At 48.0% G+C, this 18,790-nt stretch overlaps 1 protein-coding gene across 1 annotated transcript in view; it reads left to right on the forward strand.

The window, feature by feature from the left end:
• Positions 1 to 18,790, forward strand: part of TES (testin LIM domain protein) — an 83,344-nt gene that overhangs the window by 8,824 nt on the left and 55,730 nt on the right. The window lies entirely within an intron of this gene.

Below are 18,790 nucleotides of genomic sequence, written 5' to 3' on the forward strand. Positions count from 1 at the left end.
GGGATGCTGGCTTAGTGGGGGCAGCTAGTTGGGGTGATCAGGTGGGGCATCAGATAAGGAGCGCTCACCCCACTGCAGAAGCTGTAATAGGACTGGGCAGGGGGGTGGGACAGAGGGAGGGAGGGAGAATAGACGTCTAATCTATTTCTATACTTTTACATGCACCCCCTGCTGGACCCTACACTTGAGACATGACGTCACTTTTTTTTCAGGAAGTGAGCCTGCCTGATCTACTAAGTTGAGGGAAATAGCACTATATGCATTTCCCATAATTAGTGTACATTAGGGATTTGTATAACTTTCTTTATGTAATGACATATTTAAAAGTACATTTTGTCCGGAGAACCCCTTTAAAACTTTTTTATATCTCAGATCTAGGGATGGTCCGAACCTGCCGAGGTTCGGGTTCGTATGAACCCGAACGCTCTGCAGCAGATTCCCGCTCTCTGCCTGCTCCGTGGAGCAGGCGGATCCAGCGGGAGTAACGTCTGGAAAACTGGGATACAGCCTATGGCTGTGGCTGTATCCCAGTTTTCCAGGCGGTCCTCCCGCTGGATCCGTCCTCTCCACGGAGCGGGCAGACAGCGGTAATCATTACCGAGGGTTCGAGTTCGTACGAACCCGAACCGAACTCGGTTCGGACCATCCCTACTCAGATCCAAGAAGATAGGGTGCAAGAATTCGTTAAAGTCATGTCGTCAACTTGCCCCCCTGACAGACACAGACACTGAATAACCTTTCACCCTGCCCACCTAATCCATGCCTACTCTCTTCCTGCTCACACCCCACTCCTTTAATGAAAATCTTTAAAGGGGAACTCCGGATAAGAAAAATGTTTTCTATTAAAAGTACATTAAAAGTTATATAAATGTGTCTATACAATGTATTACCGTATCTTTACGGTTCTGCCACACTGGTAGCTGATAGAAATCTAGGAAGTGAAAAAATATGGCCTCTGTGCGGATCCACATTGTCTCCTGATCCACTGGTCTCCCACTGTAGGAGACAGATATTCCATGCCTCTGTCTCACATTGTGTGTGTTTGCTAGGCACAGGCTGATGATGCAGACAGGGGGCAGGGCGTGATTCACCATCTCAGACTGGCCAGAAGCAGGTGTTTCGGCTTCGCTGAATTGTGCAAAAGTCTACAGAGAAATTAGGGCTATGTTCACACATGTTGGAGTGTCATTGCAGTACTGCAGCATCTGCACAAAAATGATGCAGTAATGGTGCGTTTACACAGACAAATTTATCTGACAGATCTTTGAAACCAAAACCAGGAGCAGACTGTAAACAGGGATCAGGTCATAAAGGAAAGACTGGGATCCATCCTCTTTTTAAATCCATTCCTGGCTTTGGCTTCCAAAATCTGTCAGATAAATCTTTCTGCGTAAACGCACCCTAATGCTAAGTTTACACGAGGCGATTATTGGCCCGATCGTACGATTAACGATTTCGAAGTAACAATTTTTTTCTATAACGATCAGCGTTTAGACGGTATGATATATCGTACGGAAAAATCGTGTTGCGATCATGCGCCCACAGCCCGGCCCGCCCGCCGCCCGCCCCCCCCCCCCCCCGCTCAACTGCAGCCCCCTGCGCCGCCCCGATCACCACCCCCTCTGCTCCGATCATCTTGCATTGATTGGCTGAAGAGATGAGCCGGGAATTTCAAACGGCTCCCCTTCAGCCAATCAGTGCTGAACAGGAGCACTGATTGGCTGAAGAGAAGCCATTTGAAAAACCCGGCTCATCTCTTCAGCCAATCAGTGCGCTGAAGAGGGGAGCCGGGGATCTCGAAGACCTGATGCGCGGAGCAGGTAACGTATGCTCACGGCCGCGGCGGTGGGGGCGATCGGAACGGCGATGGGGGGGGCGATCGGAGCGGCGGCGGGGGGGGCGATCAGATCGGCGGGGGTGTCGATCAGAGCGGCGGCGGCAGGGGTGGCGATCGAGCCGGCGCAGGGGGCTGCGGATGAGCGGGGGGCCGGGCTGCGAGCGGGGCTGCGGGCGGCCGGACTATCGCGCGACGACTGTTTACACGGGACGATCTGCGAATTTTTTGCGATCGGCGAACGACGATTTATGAACATGTTAAAAGATCAAAATGAACGATTTTTGATCGTTCGCTGCGTTTACATGTACGATTATCGTTCGAATTCAATCGTTATCACGAAAATTCGCCCGATAATCGTTTCGTGTAAACGTAGCATAACACAATTAGATAATGCTAAACAGCAGAGAGGATCAGAGCCAACACTGCCAATCCCACCTGCACAAAAAATAAGGCATAAATAGTATATCCCATGTAAGATAGTATCGGATAAAGTCCTTTTTGTGGGAATCAACTTCAAAGATAAAAGATGCTTGATCATAATATGTGTGTGGAGATGAAAGAAAAAATTTTATCTAAAAAGTTCTTTGCTTTATTCCAATATCAGCGTTACAGGTAGAGAATACAGCGTGCTGTGCGGGTGGGACCACAATGATATTATAAAGAACTGCAAATAATTCAGTAACACAATGAAACTGCAATGTGTGAACACAGCCTAGATGTTCTGCAACAGCTTTGAGCGGGGAATAGGCAAGGTGGGGGACTGTGAATAACAGCTGAGGGAAAGCATTGCATTCTGGAACCTGTAGTACTGAGTACATCTGCTCAACCAGGAAATACAGAAACACAAAACAGAACAAAACCCCCCAAAACAAATGGATTTTTGGTAGTTTCAAAACTGGGATAGATAGGTAAGTATTGTTATATGCTTCTGCAGAAGTTTCATTTTTTTTTTACCTGTACCCGGAGTTCCCCTTTAATTGTTAGTAATCTCTACAGTCTATTTCCTTAAAGAGTCACTGTCGTATTTTTTTTTTTGCAGAAATCAATAGTCCAGGCGATTTTAAGAAACTTTGTAATTGGGTTTATTAGCCAAATCTGCCATTATCTGCATGTAAAAAGCCTTTTCCCAGGTCCTCCCCTCCTTCCTCTTTTTCATCCACTCCAAAAAATCTGAAAATTGTGACTTGTTGCAGGAGTCGTCCCCTGTCTGCTCTAGGGAGAGGGGAGGGGGGAGGAGGAAGGAGGGAGTTAGCCGGCAGCAGAAAGCAGATAACAGAGGATTACAGGCACGGAGCTGGGTGACAGCTGTAATCCGAGCTCAGACAGGTCAGTGGTGACTGTCCCAGGAGATATCCCATGAGGGATTTGTAGATTAACTCTTTGTTGTCCTGTTTTGGTCTTTTCTTTAGCTCTCTCCATAGGAGAACAATGAAGACAGGGGGAGAGCTTCAAACTGCTTTTTCATGATAAAAATGCATTTTTCGGATAATAAACCCAATTACAAAGTTTCTTAAAATCGCCTGGACTATTGATTTCTGCAAAAAAAAATTTCACGACAGTGACACTTTAATATTTGAATGTATGTTTTTGCTGTTTCTTTTATTCCTTTATTTTTCCATTTTGTATTTGGTCTTCTCCTTCCTTCCTTGCATTCACTAAACATTCGGTCAGCATAAAGCATACTAGTAAGTCATTTTACATCTGTAATGGTTTAGACTATAAATATGCTGGTACATGGCAAGTTATCATGCATATTTTTTTTACATTACAACACACTCAATTATGTTTCATGTTATTGGCATGTTCAATGAATTTTGATTTTGTGTAATTTGTGCCCAAGTGCATTTAAATAGAAAAACTAAAATTTTAAATGTTGTGTGTAGGTTTATAATAAAGTCAATGTTATTGCTGTTTTGCATAAATGTCAATTCAATGTACTACTGATTGAATGATGCACAAAATACAGTATTTTTTTTTAGTCTTATTACAAATTGACAAATTGAAATACTGAGGCATGTTTACAACAAGTGTCTGAACTAACTCCCTATGTAGTGTGGATTTTGCCTGACTCAAGAACTGTCATAATATCTATTCAACTGTGCATATACTATGAAGTCAACAAAGGTCAAAATGATCTCATAAGGATAAATGTAAGCAAGACACTAAAAAGGGATTGCTTTCCATTTTAGGTCACATTATTTGTTAATGGAATCATACTTTCGTAACGAACATTAAAGAGGAATCATCAACAGGTTAGACAAATTAAACCTGCAGATATGTTCCTATTGGGATGAAGATGAAGGTATGTCCTCGGTCTGTACAGTTAGGGTCCTATTTCACGGGCCGAGCAGGGACCAATCAACGATGTAAACGAGCGCCGATCTGCTAGATCGCCGCTCGTTTACTGGGCCTATTCCACGGCCCGATGATCGTTGAGCGAGGGCTGCAGGGACATCGTCACCAATGTCCTTGCAGCCCTCGCAGCATACATTACCTGTCAGGTCTTCTGCTCTGCTCCGTCTTCCTCCCCGGGTTCCCGCGCACTCTGGCTTCAGAATGGCCTGTCAGCTGACAGGCCACTCAGCCAATCACAGGCTGCGGCGGTCCCGGCCTGTGATTGGCTGAGCGCTTCGTCAGCTGGCAGGCCACTCTGAAGCTAGAGCGCGCGGGACCCGGGGAGGAAGACAGAGCGGAGGAGAAGATATGACAGGTAATGTATGCTGCTGCTGCTGCTTCTCAAATCGTCGGTCGCCTGCCGCGCACCGCTATTCCACGTAGCGATGCGCGGTGGGGGAATGATGATTTTAGGTTGGCCCTAAATGAACGATCAGCAGATGACACGATCATCGGCTGATCGTTCTCTCTATTTCACCGAGCGATAATTGGCCGAATCAGGCCGATTCGGCCGATTATCGTTACTGTGGAATAGGGCCCTTAGTCCCCAGTGAGGTAAGACTCCCCCCCCCCTAAGCGCCAACCTGGCCTGCTCCATTGATAATCATTAGAAGGGGTGGGCCGGACGGGGGCTGATCGGTGACATGGGGATGAAGGTAAAAGACATACTTTCATCTTTAGCATATCTTGCACAATAGGGGGCTATCAGCAGGTAAGAATAGTCTAACCTGCTGATAGCTCCCCTTTAGGTGCAGATCCGCAGCAGATTTGATGATGCAGATATCAATGTAACTAAATAACAGAGCACAGCATCAAATCTGCTACAGATTTTCTACAGATCCTGTACATGTCAACGCACCCTTAAAGCATTCTTAAAGTGGTATTTCCACTTCAGCTAGTTATTCTCTATTTAATCCAATGGGAACACAATTGTCTCCTGAATAAATGGAGCATGCAATGCGCCTGTGTGGCCACTGCTCCATTAATTCTCTAGTCCCATAAAGAATCAATAAGGTGCAGGTCGTAGGGTAACAGCTGAGATAGGGTTGCACCTTTAAATCTGACACAACACTGATTTCATTTTGTCTGGGATACAAACTTAAAAAAACATTATGTTTTACCCAATGGCATAGTTGTAATTTTTACTTAACAAAAGAGTAATTTAGTGAGGAAGACATGTACTGTGTCAGCTTGTGTTAATGTCTAGCTGTCTAGAAATATAATCTGAAAAAAAGAAGTTGTAAACTGAGACCTATTTCTTTGGCACTCAATGAAGAATTTAGACTTAAAATGTTCTGTGTACAAATTAGAAAAGTAAATATTCAAATTCCAGGCGAAAGATTTAGTTCTATTTTTTCACTCTGCCAAAATGATGTAGATACCATTCTATGTTATTGTGTGGTTAGTAACGCTGCAAGAAGCACCACACTATTCGAAAGAAGAGAACTATATGTTAGCAACACCTCAAAGCAATGGACACTACTTGCCTAAAGAGAATGACCACCTTCAGTGCTACTGAAATAAAAACAAAGCATTCCAGCCTGCCAAATGTAAAATACTACTGTATAGATCTGGTGGAAGGATATTCTGTATACTTAAAATAGGACATACACATTCTGTATTTGTGATTATGATTGTGATTGTGACATTCTGAATTAGTGGTAGCTACATACTGTATAGAAGTGGCTCCCTCATCATGGCAACACTAATTCATATGCCCTGTCATAAGAAGGTAACCTGTTCAAGACTCCCCCTGTGCCCCCATAAGCCCCCATAAGAGTGGAGAGTTGCTCTCTATTGGCATGATCACATAGAACAATTATTTTTAGCAAAAACTGTGTTTTTCAGCCTAAAAATCATGATGTCTTTGGTTAAAAATCCCCTCCCATTGACAGACTTGTGAAAAAAACACAATCTTTTGCATTTTTTTTCTTCCTGACAAACCGCACCAAAGTAAAAAAAAAAAAAATAATAATCCAAAAAACTATTCTAAATTAGATGTGGGTTTAGAGTTTTTTTTTTTTTTTTGCAAACTGAATTGTTTATATGTGTTTTTAAACATTGTGAACATGACCTAAGGAGTCATGTTGATTTGCAGACCACCAAAACAGTTCTAATCTGAAAGGCATTTTCTTTGTGTCATAACCCTTTTACAATAGGTGGTGTATTAGTATTGAGAAGGCAGTAGATTGTGTAATAATAATAATAATAATAATAATAATAATAATAATAATAAAATTGTGTAATACACAGTCCTGTTCTAACAAGAAATGGCAAGGCAACATCTGATCTCCTTTTATACCCTTTTATAGTATGTCCCCAATGAAACCTGATTGCAGTTTGTAAAAGTAAAAGCAAGGATTTTTCTCTGCAATGCAATCTATACCCATGAACAGAGCATAAAATGAAGATACAGCACTCATTGTGTCTTGAATCCAGGCATAAACTTTCATTACTGATGGATTACGGGATGCAGTGGGGTGCAGGACGTGTCTACAAAGGCAACATCCGTTTAAGGCATTCGCTTTTATACACATTGAGACTGTGCAGATCTCCTACATCCACTCTCCACAAACGGCTTCTGTGTCTGGTGGTGCCGGCCAACTGTTTCTACCTGGACTACTAGCAATCTACACCCATAGACAGCTGAGTAGACTCTGGGTTCATGAAAGGGGTTATCCAGATAACAAAAACAATCTTCTACACTATTCCCTTCCCAATACCACTCATTGTCTAATACACATGTATAACCTATCTTGCATCCTTTCCCTGTTTTTTCCTCATTCTTATCCGCTTTGGATGTGTAAAATCCTCTACTCTGGGTCAGGGCCGTTTCTTGTGCCGGGCGGGCTGGGTGACGGCACGGGGCGCCGACAGTTAGGGGGCGCTGGTGGCACCCCCAGGACCTTACACAGCAGGGTTGGCTAGCACGCCACATGCCCCCCAGACCGTCATTTATACTAGTAAGTACCACTGTATAGGAGTAATAGGAGTAATATTGGTTATAATCATCTTTGCAGAAGATGCATTATATGTGGTCTTGGTGTGGAGGAATAAGTGCAGGATTATGCTACACTAGCTGTGGCTTACCTCCCCAATGACAAAAGAATTGAGCAGTTGAAATCCAACATGCTTAAAGGGGTTCTCCAGCTAAAAGTTAAAAAAAAAAACTACAGAAGCATATAGCATTGCTTACCTGTATGGCCCAGTTCTGAAACTACCAAAAATCCATTTGTTTTGGGGGCCTTAGTTCTGTATTTTCTGGTTATACTTCCTGGTTAAGCAACTTCTCAATGCTACAGGTTCCTCAACTGTTCATCACAGTCCCCCACCATGCCCATTCAATGCCTATAGCTGTTGCAAAACATCTAGGCTGTGTTCACAAATTGCAGTTTCATTGTGTCACTGCATGACTTCATTGTTTTATTGCCCACACAGAGCACTGTATTCTCTTCCTGTAACGCCGTTATTGGGATAAATTAATGATCTTTTAATTTAATTTGTGCATTTTTTTTCTTTTCATCTCCACACACATATTCTGATCAAGCATCTTTTGTCTTTGAACTTGAGCCCCTCAAGAATTTTATCCGATATTATCTTACACCTGATGTACTGTGTACGAATCATTATTTGTCTACTATTTGTAGGTGGGATTGGCAGTCTATTATTTGTAGGTGGGATTGGCAGTGCCAGCTCTGATCTTCTGTTCCATTTCGTATAATTTAATTGTGTTACTGTATCATTTTTGTGAAGACGCTGCAGTACTGCAATGAAACTCCAACATGTGTGAATTTTACTGCAGACTTTTGCACAAGCAGTGAAGTTGCAGCAGTTGCCTCTGTCACTCCTTGTCTGCTCAGGTGTAGGCTGAAGGGCCGGTCAGAGATGGTGAATTGGTTAGTCACTCAGGGGGGTGGGAGATTCAGCCAAGTCTCCTGTGATTGGTAATAACATTACATTAGAAAGTTATGTATTTTGCAGTGATAGTTTCCTTTAAATACAATTTTCTCATACTGGAGTACCCCTTTAATCCCTTTATCCCTAACATTCAGCATCAGGAGAGAGTTGAAAAGCTGCCATATACATTAGATTGTGGGTTCAGCTAAAATTCATATGATGTGTATGGTCAGCTATAGTGTATCATCATAATAATTTTTTTATAAATAAATTCTGCTCAGGCAGGTGGTAAGAGTAAAAAAAGAGAAAAAAACTGTACTTACCTTCCTCTCTCCCCTGCTGCTGCAGTTACCTAGGAGCCTCTGCCCAACTGCGCAGCTCTTCTATTATCACAGTAAATTTTCTGACAAGTTTGCTTTAAGAATTTAAATCTCTAACTACAATGTTTTTCTTGAAATGTGATAATATAAATAAAGCTCTCTGGCTAACCTCACAGTGGATTAGCATGCAAACATGTTTTCTAAGCTAAGCCTTTGAATATATTTCACTGTATGGGAGCATCGGTGCTCAGGGATGGTCCCTGAGTGTCAATGCTCCGAGAGAGGTGGGATAAGAGCCAGCTTGAGTACCATCCGTTACTAGTTTAGCGCTGAGGAAATGCTCAAATTAGTTTAGCTCAGATTAGTTTAGGGTAATTTGCATACAGTGCAATACATTTACAAACTTCATTTTTAGGGAGTATAGGCAAAGCTCATAGATGTCAGTTACACATTTGGAAACAGTGCAGGGGGTTTCAATACACCGTACGTATAGCTTCTTGGGCATATTGGCAGTGATTGGTTCTTTTTAAACATGTATATTGGTAATATAACAGCAGTTATACAGGTAGTACATGCTTTATTCACAAATATGTTTTCAGGCTGCTGCAAGTCTCTGTTAGCAATGTGCTTCTTCTTACATGCAAAACTGCTACACTGAACAGAACAGGAAGCAACAATAGTTTCCTGATGCTAAAATCTGCTCTATTGCAGAAGCAGTTAGACTATGATCTAAGGGCCCTATTCCACAGGAACGATAATCTGCCGAATCGGCCCCATTCGGCCGATTATTGCTCGGGGGAATAGAGAGAACGATCAGCCGATGATCGTGTCATCGGCTGATCGTTCATTTAGGGCCAGACCTAAAATCATCGCTCCCCCCACCGGGCATCACTAAGGTGGAATAGCGGTGCGCGGCGGGTGACCAACGTTCTGAGAAGCGCAGCATACATTACCTGCAGGGCTTCTCCTCCGCTCTGTCTTCCTCCCCGGGTCCCACGCGCTCTAGCTTCAAGTGGCCTGTCAGCTGACGGAGCGCTCAGCCAATCACAGGCCAGGACCGCCGCGGCCTGTGATTGGCTGAGTGGCCTGTCAGCTGAAAGGCCATTCTGAAGCTAGAGCGCACGGGACCCAGGGAGGAAGACAGAGCGGAGGAGAAGACCTGACAGGTAATGTATGCTGCAAGGGCTGCAAGGACATCGGTAACGATGTCCCTGCAGCCCTCGCTCAACGATCATCGGGCCATGGAATAGGCCCTGTAAACGAGCGGCGATCTAGCAGATCGGCGCTCGTTTACATCGTTGATCGGGCCCTGCTCGGCCCGTGGAATAGGACCCTAAATGTAAAGTGGAACCAAAAGGCTCAGGAGGCTGTGCCTGGTGAATCTTTCTTAAAGTGAGACCTGTCAAAGGGTGGAAAGAAACAGCTGCGGATGTGTCAGGAAGCAATGATTATTCATTCCTACTACAGGGTAATCTTGTGCATTAAGGACACCTCTACTGTGATTTAGCCAGCTTTAGAACCCATTGTGCTAAAAGACCAGGTCCTTTGGCTTAGGAGAACTCATCCAAAAGATCATGGACCAATTCCTGGCCATGGATCACTTGGTCCAATCTTGAGCAGAAGAGGTGTATTTTTATAACTATACCTGGTAAGTACCAGGGGGACTACCTACAAGAGGGATTTCTACCTACTTAGGAGGGGGGTCTAGCTTCAGGGGGAGCCTAAATACAGAGGGGATAGCTACTTGGGTGATACTACCTACTGTCGGCCTATCTGCACTGAAGCCTAATTACTATTTAGATGGGCAGAGGGGGGCCTAACTACTATTCGGGTGCTAAAAGGACGCTGGTTGACTTCAGGCAGATCAACCAAAACACCGCAGAGACACCATCACATTTCTTGACGTCATTGTATTCTAGAGCATTGCCCCCTGGGAAATCGAATATGCAAAAGAACACTGCAGAGACACCATCACAGAGACGTCAGTGAACTAGCCAGACCTTCTCCAGGAAGGAACAACCAAGCCAAGGAATGTCTCCAATCATGGAAACCACCCAAGCAAGGTATCCATCCACAGACAGCTGTTTCAGGGTAATACCCTTGGCTTGGTTGTTCCTTCCCAGAGGAAGGTCTGGCTAGTTCACTGACATCGAGACATGTGATGGTGTCTCTGCAGTGTTCTTTTGCATATTCGATTTCCGAGGGGGCAATGCTCTAGAAAACACTGACGTCGAGACATGTGACGGTGACTCTGCGGTGTTTTGGTTGATCTCCCTAAGGTCAACCAGCGTCCTTTTGCATGCACTTACTAGTCATTGCTCCCACTAGCCAGTTTCCTACTCCACAATGATGAGGGGCAAATACCCCGAAACAGCTGTCTGTGGATGGATACCTTGCTTGGTTGGTTTCCTTGATTGGAGACATTCCTTGGCTTGGTTGTTCCTTCCCGAAGGAAGGTCTGGCTAGTTCACTGACGTCAAGACATGTGATGGTGTTTCTGCAGTGTTCTTTTGCATAACTACTATTTGGGGGCACAGAGGGGACTATCTACTATATCAGTGTTTCTCGACTCCAGTCCTTAAGACCCACCAACAGGTCATGTTGTGCGGATATCACATACAGCTGTGGCAGTTACTGGTGCACTGACTATAATTATATCACATGTGAAATCCTCAAAACATGACCTGTTGGTGGGTCTTGGGGACTGGAGTTGAGAAACACTGTACTATATGGATGCACAAAGGAGCCTAACAACAATATGGGGCACACAGGAAACCTAACTACTATATAGGGACACAGGGGTAGCAATGAACCTAAAATGTTTCTTTGGCAGATTCTGCAAAGAACAGTTGAGGCTGGAGCCAAATGGAAAAAAGTGAACAACTCCAATCAAACCATGTCACTTGTGAGCCACTAAATATGAGTGCACTCTCATCATTTGTACATTCAGCAGAGACTAAGTAGAACTAGAACATTTACCTTTTTTGGTCAATGTATAGGGAGATATTGCTCTTAGTATAGTACAGAATTTTGTTCAGTAAAATATAATGGTAATGGTAGTGATCATGCATGTTATTTGTTTCTTGTATACTGGCATTAATTACCTATTTGGGTACAAGTAGACATCTATCTATCAAGGTCGCTAGAAAAGGGAGAAGCCTTCAGGGAATGCCCTGATGATTTGTAGTTCAAGCAGTATGAAAGTGATGACAGTTTCCCTTTAACGGGGAACTATTAGCAGGTTAGATGAATCTAACCTGCCGATATGTCCCTAATGCACAGGAGACGCAACCGTTCCCGTGCAGCAAGTCATGTTCCCCATGGTCCGATGAGACCACTAGGATCACTGGGGCACCTGTTAGGAGCACTGCCCGCTTCATTCATTATGAGCAGAAAGGGACGAGCTGGATCTGCACTATTGGGGTGGGCAGTTCTCCTAACGGTCTCACCAGACCATGGGGAGCAAAACTAACTGCACCGGAACAGTGCCGAGGAGGAAGGTAAGAAACATACCTTCCTCAGCATCTTCTATGCAGTAGGGACATATTAGCAGGTTAGCTTTGTCTAACCAGCTGAAAAACCATTTTGAAATCCAGCATAGACTATTCTCTCCCCCAAGCGGCAATCCCCTATGCAAATTAGATAGCTGGCCAGGTTAGCCTGTTTAAGGCTTCCTGAAGTCTTGATGAGTTTTCAGGAGTGCACATACAAATTATTGATATAATGTTCGTTGTTCCGTAGCTGAAAGTTTTCCATTAGTTGCTCAATACATCAGGCCTTGATGTTGGTGCACTAATGGAGCCAGGCCTGTTCATCTGGTTAATTTGCCCCTTGCATCCAGTCTGTTCTGTATAGGAGTCCCAAATCCCAAAACTTTTGCCGGTATAAGATGGATCTTGCATGCCCAGAGCATAGGGGTATTACATGCCATGAAGAGGCCATAGTACAGTGTAGGGTCTGCCCCAAGCATGAGGCCACCTTATCGTGGTGGGTCGGTTCACACTGTTTGCAAATGGTAACCAAGAGCTTCATTATTTTTGTGGAAGTTTTTTTTTTAGCAGTTAGGGGGCTACTTTTAACTATTTTCATGTCTGTAGTGGGTCTGTATCTTGCCATTGCGGTGAGCTGTTGCATTTTTCTGTGTTTTTGTGTGTTTGGGTAATCTGAAACCATTGTTTGTCCGAACACATTTTAACATTTCGCAAAACTATGCATGGTATGTAGGTAAGGTGACATTACTCCCTCAGACCCTCATGCGGTCATGTCAATTTCTTATTCTGGAGAGATTAACTTCTTCCTGTTTCATACGACTCGTTAAAAGGCAAAATAGAGGGGCTGTGACAGGACCTGTTGTTTGTAAAAACTTTTGAAACGTCAAAGAGACATATCAAAAGTATGGATTGGTCCAGTTCAGACCCATACCGATCAGGTAGCCGCTCCTGATTTTGCCTACAAATATTGACCAACATTCTGGCAGAGAATTATTGTACCAAAATCGCCTTTCTGTGGCTAACACGGTACAATACTCTACTAGCAACTTGGAAGATACCACACAAGAATGGAACTGAAAAATTGCCTTTCTATGGCCAACATGGGAGAGGACATGTGCATGTACATTTATGTGTGTGTGTGCGGTCTGTATACAGGGGGAGAGGTGGGGGGGGGGGGGTCTGTATACCAGTTGAAGACTGGTGGGGGTCTAAATACAGGGGAGAGTCTGGATATAGGGGAGAGGAATGGTGTGGGGGCATCTATATACAGGGTAGAGGACTGTTGGGGGGGGTCTGTATACAGGGGGAGAGGACTGCTGGGGAAGGTCTGTATACAGGGGGTGAAGACTGGTGGGGGTCTAAATACAGGGGAGAGTCTGTATATAGGGGAGAGGACTGGTGTGGGGGCATCTATATAATGGGGAGAGGACTGGTGTGTGTATGTGTGTGTGGGGGTCTGTATACAGGGGGGAGGACTGGTGTAGGGGATCTTTATAAAGGGTAGAGGACTGGTGGGGGGGTCTGTATAAAGGGGGAGAGGACTAGTGTTGGGAGTTCTGTATACAGGTGGAAAGGACTGGTGTGTGTGGGGGGTCTGTATACAGGGAAGAGGACTGGTATGGGGGGGGTGTCTGTATAAAGGGGGAGAGGACTGGTGTGGGTGTCTGTATACAGGGGAGACAACTGGTGTGGGGGAGTCTGTATACAGGGGGAGAGGACTGGTGTGTGGGGGATCTGTATACAGGGGGAGAGGACTGGCGTGTATGGGGTCTGTATACAGGGGGAGAGGACTGGCGTGTGGGGGATCTGTATACAGGGGGAGAGGACTGGTGTGTATGGGGTCTGTATACAGGGGGAGAGGACTGGTGTGTATGGGGTCTGTATACAGGGGGAGAGGACTAGTGTGTGTGGGGGTCTGTATACAGGGGGAGAGGACTGGTGTGTGTGGGGTCTGTATACAGGGGGAGAGGACTGGTGTGGGGTATGTATACAGGGGGAGAGGACTGGTGTGTGTGGGGTCTGTATACAGGGGGAGAGGACTGGTGTGTGTCTGTATACAGGGGGAGATGACTGGTGTGGTGGGGGGGTCTGTATACAGGGGGAGAGGACTGGTGTGTGGGGGATCTGTATACAGAGGACTGGTGTGTGTCGGGGGAGGTCTGTATACAGGGGGAGAGGACTGGTGTGTGGGGGATCTGTATACAGAGGACTGGTGTGTGTCAGGGGAGGTCTGTATACAGGGGGAGAGGACTGGTGTGTGTGTGGGGGGTCTGTATACAGGGGGAGAGGACTGGTCGGGGGAGGTCTGTATATAGGGGGAGAGGACTGGTGTTTGGGGTCTGCATACAGGGGAAGGGACTGGTGTGGGGAGGTCTGTATACGGGGGAGAGGACTGGTATGTGGAGGTCTGTATACAGGGGAGGGGACTGGTGTGGGGGGGGGTCTGTATACGGGGGAGGGGACTGGTGTGGGGGGGGTCTTTATATGGGGGAGAGGACTGGTGTGGGGGGGGGTCTTTATATGGGGGAGGGGACTGGTGTGGGGAGGTCTGTATACAGGGGGAGGGGACTGGTGTGGGGAGGTCTGTATACAGGGGGAGGGGACTGGTGTGGGGAGGTCTGTATACAGGGGGAGGGGACTGGTGTGGGGAGGTTTGTATACAGGGGGAGGGGACTGGTGTGGGGAGGTCTGTATACAGGGGGAGGGGACTGGTGTGGGGATGTCTGTATACAGGGGGAGAGGACTGGTGTGTGTCTGTATACTGGTGAGACGACTGGTGTGGGGGGGGTCTGTATACAGGGGGAGAGGACTGGTGTGTGTGTCTGTATACAGGGGAGATGACTGGTGTGGGGGGGTCTGTATACAGGGGGAGATGACTGGTGTGTGGGGGATCTGTATACAGAGGACTGGTGTGTGTGTCAGGGGGAGGTCTGTATACAGGGGGAGAGGACTGATGTGTGTGGGGGTCTGTATACAGGGGGAGAGGACTGGTGTGTGGGGGGGTCTGTATACAGGGGGAGAGGACTGGTGTGTGGGGGGGTCTGTATACAGGTGGACACATACACCAGTCCTCTCCCCCTGTATACAGACCTCCCCCCACACACACACCAGTCCTCTCCCCCTGTATACAGACCTCCCCACACACCAGTCCTCTCCCCCTGTATACAGCCCTCACACACCAGTCCTCTCCCTGTATACAGTACCCCCCACACACACCAGTCCTCTCCCCCTGTATACAGACCCCACACACCAGTCCTCTCTCCCGTATACAGACCCCACACACCAGTCCTCTCCCCCTGTATACAGACACATACACCAGTCCTCTCCCCCTGTATACAGACCTCCCCACAAATACCAGTCCTCTCCCCCTGTATACAGACCTCCCCACACACCAGTCCTCTCCCCCTGTATACAGCCCTCACACACCAGTCCTCTCCCACTGTATACAGTACCCCCCCCCCACACACACCAGTCCTCTCCCCCTGTATACAGACCCCAAACACCAGTCCTCTCCCCTGTATACAGACCCCACACACCAGTCCTCTCCCCCTGTATACAGACACCATACACCAGTCCTTTCCCCCTGTATACAGACACATACACCAGTCCTCTCCCCCTGTATACAGACCCCACATACCAGTCCTCTCCCCTGTATACAGACCCCACATACCAGTCCTCTCCCCTGTATACAGACACATACACCAGTCCTCTCCCCGTATACAGACCTCACACACCAGTCCTCTCCCCATGTATACAGATCCCCCCCCACACACCAGTCCTTTCCCCCTGTATACAGATCCCCCTCCACACACCAGTCCTTTCCCCCTGTATACAGATCCCCCCCCCACACACCAGTCCTTTCCCCCTGTATACAGATCCCCCCCCACACACCAGTCCTTTCCCCCTGTATACAGATCCCCCCCCACACACCAGTCCTCTCCCCCTGTATACAGATCCCCCCCCCACACACCAGTCCTCTCCCCCTGTATACAGATCCCCCCCCACACACCAGTCCTCTCCCCCTGTATACAGACCCCCTCACACACACCAGTCCTCTCCCCCTGTATACAGATCCCACACACCAGTCCTCTCCCCCTGTATACAGCCCTCACACCCCAGTCCTCTCCCCTGTATACAGACCCCACACACCAGTCCTTTCCCCTGTATACAGACCCCACCCACCAGTCCTCTTCCCCTGTATACAGACCCCACCCACCAGTCCTCTCCCCCTGTATATAGGCACACACGCACCAGTCCTCTCCCCCTGTATACAGACCCCACACACACCAGTCCTCCCCCCCTGTATACAGACCCCACACACACCAGTCCTCCCCCCCTGTATACAGACCAGTCCTCTCCCCCTGTATACAGACCCCACCCACCAGTCCTCTTCCCCTGTATACAGACCCCACCCACCAGTCCTCTCCCCCTGTATATAGGCACACACGCACCAGTCCTCTCCACCCTGTATACAGACCCCACACACACCAGTCCTCCCCCCCTGTATACAGACCCCACACACACCAGTCCTCCCCCCCTGTATACAGACCCCACACACACCAGTCCTCCCCCCCTGTATACAGACCCCACACACACCAGTCCTCTCCCCATGTATACAGACGCATACACCAGTCCTCTCCCCCTGTATACAGACACACACGCACCAGTCCTCTCCCCCTGTATACAGACCCCACACACCAATCCTCTCCCCCTGTATACAGGCACACACGCACCAGTCCTCTCCCCCTGTATACAGACACACACACACACCAGTCCTCTCCCCCTGTATACAGACCCCACACAGACCAGTCCTCTCCCCCTGTATACAGACCCCACACACCAGTCCTCTCCCCTGTGTACAGACCAGTCCTCTCCCCCTGTATACAGACCCCACCCACCAGTCCTCTCCCCCTGTATACAGGCACACACGCACCAGTCCTCTCCCCCTGTATACAGACCCCACACACACACCAGTTCTTCCCCCCCTGTATACAGACCCCACACACCAGTCCTCCCCCCCCTGTATACAGACCCCACACACCAGTCCTCTCCCCATGTATACAGACGCATACACCAGTCCTCTCCCCCTGTATACAGACACACACGCACCAGTGCTCTCCCCCTGTATACAGACCCCACACACCAGTCCTCTCCCCCTGTATACAGGCACACACGCACCAGTCCTCTCCCCCTGTATACAGACACGCACCAGTCCTCTCCCCCTGTATACAGACCCCACACACACCAGTCCTCTCCCCATGTATACAGACACATACACCAGTCCTCTCCCCCTGTATACAGACACACACACGCACCAGTCCTCTCCCCCTGTATACAGACCCCACACACACCAGTCCCCTCCCCCTGTATACAGACCCCACACACACCAGTCCCCTCCCCCTGTATACAGACACATACACCAGTCCTCTCCTCCTGTATACAGACCCCACACACCAGTCCTCTCCCCATGTATACTGACACATACACACACCAGTCCTCTCCCCATGTATACTGACACATACACGCACCAGTCCTCTCCCCATGTATACTGACACATACACGCACCAGTCCTCTCCCCATGTATACTGACACATACACCAGTCCTCTCCCCCTGTATACAGACCCCACACACCAGTCCTCTCCCCCTGTATACAGACCCCACACACCAGTCCTCTCCCCCTGTATACAGACCACACACACCAGTCCTCTCCCCCTGTATACAGACCCCACACACACCAGTCCTCTCCCCCTGTATACAGACCCCACACACCAGTCCTCTCCCCCTGTATACAGACCCCACACACCAGTCCTCTCCCCCTGTATACAGACACATACACCAGTCCCCTCTCCTGTATACAGACCTCACACACCAGTCCTCTCCCCCTGTATACAGACCCCACACACCAGTCTTCTCCCCCTGTATACAGACGCATACACCAGTCCCCTCTCCTGTATACAGACCTCACACACCAGTCCTCTCCCCCTGTATACAGACCCCCCACACCAGTCCTCTCCCCCTGTATACAGACCCCACACACCAGTCCTCTCCCCCTGTATACAGACGCATACACCAGTCCTCTCCCCCTGTATACAGACACACACACGCACCAGTCCTCTCCCCCTGTATACAGACACGCACCAGTCCTCTCCCCCTGTATACAGACCCCACACACACCAGTCCTCTCCCCCTGTATACAGACACACACACGCACCAGTCCTCTCCCCCTGTATACAGACACATACACCAGTCCTCTCCTCCTGTATACAGACCCCACACACCAGTCCTCTCCCCATGTATACTGACACATACACGCACCAGTCCTCTCCCCATGTATACTGACACATACACGCACCAGTCCTCTCCCCATGTATACTGACACATACACCAGTCCTCTCCCCCTGTATACAGACCCCACACACCAGTCCTCTCCCCCTGTATACAGACCCCACACACCAGTCCTCTCCCCCTGTATACAGACCCCACACACCAGTCCTCTCCCCCTGTATACAAACCCCACACACCCCAGTCCTCTCACCCTGTGTACAGACCCCCCTACACACAAGTCCCCTCCCCCTGTATACAGACCCCACACACCAGTCCTCTCCCCCTGTATACAGACCACACACACCAGTCCTCTCCCCCTGTATACAGACCCCACACACACCAGTCCTCTCCCCCTGTATACAGACCCCACACACCAGTCCTCTCCCCCTGTATACAGACACACACACCAGTCCTCTCCCCCTGTATACAGACCCCCACACACACACCAGTCCTCTCCCACTGTATACAGACCCCACACACACCAGTCCTCTCCCCTGTATACAGACCCACACACACCAGTCCTCTC

The sequence above is a fragment of the Dendropsophus ebraccatus genome, chromosome 1 (assembly GCF_027789765.1).
Source record: "Dendropsophus ebraccatus isolate aDenEbr1 chromosome 1, aDenEbr1.pat, whole genome shotgun sequence".
In the NCBI taxonomy this organism is placed as follows: Eukaryota; Metazoa; Chordata; class Amphibia; order Anura; family Hylidae; genus Dendropsophus; species Dendropsophus ebraccatus.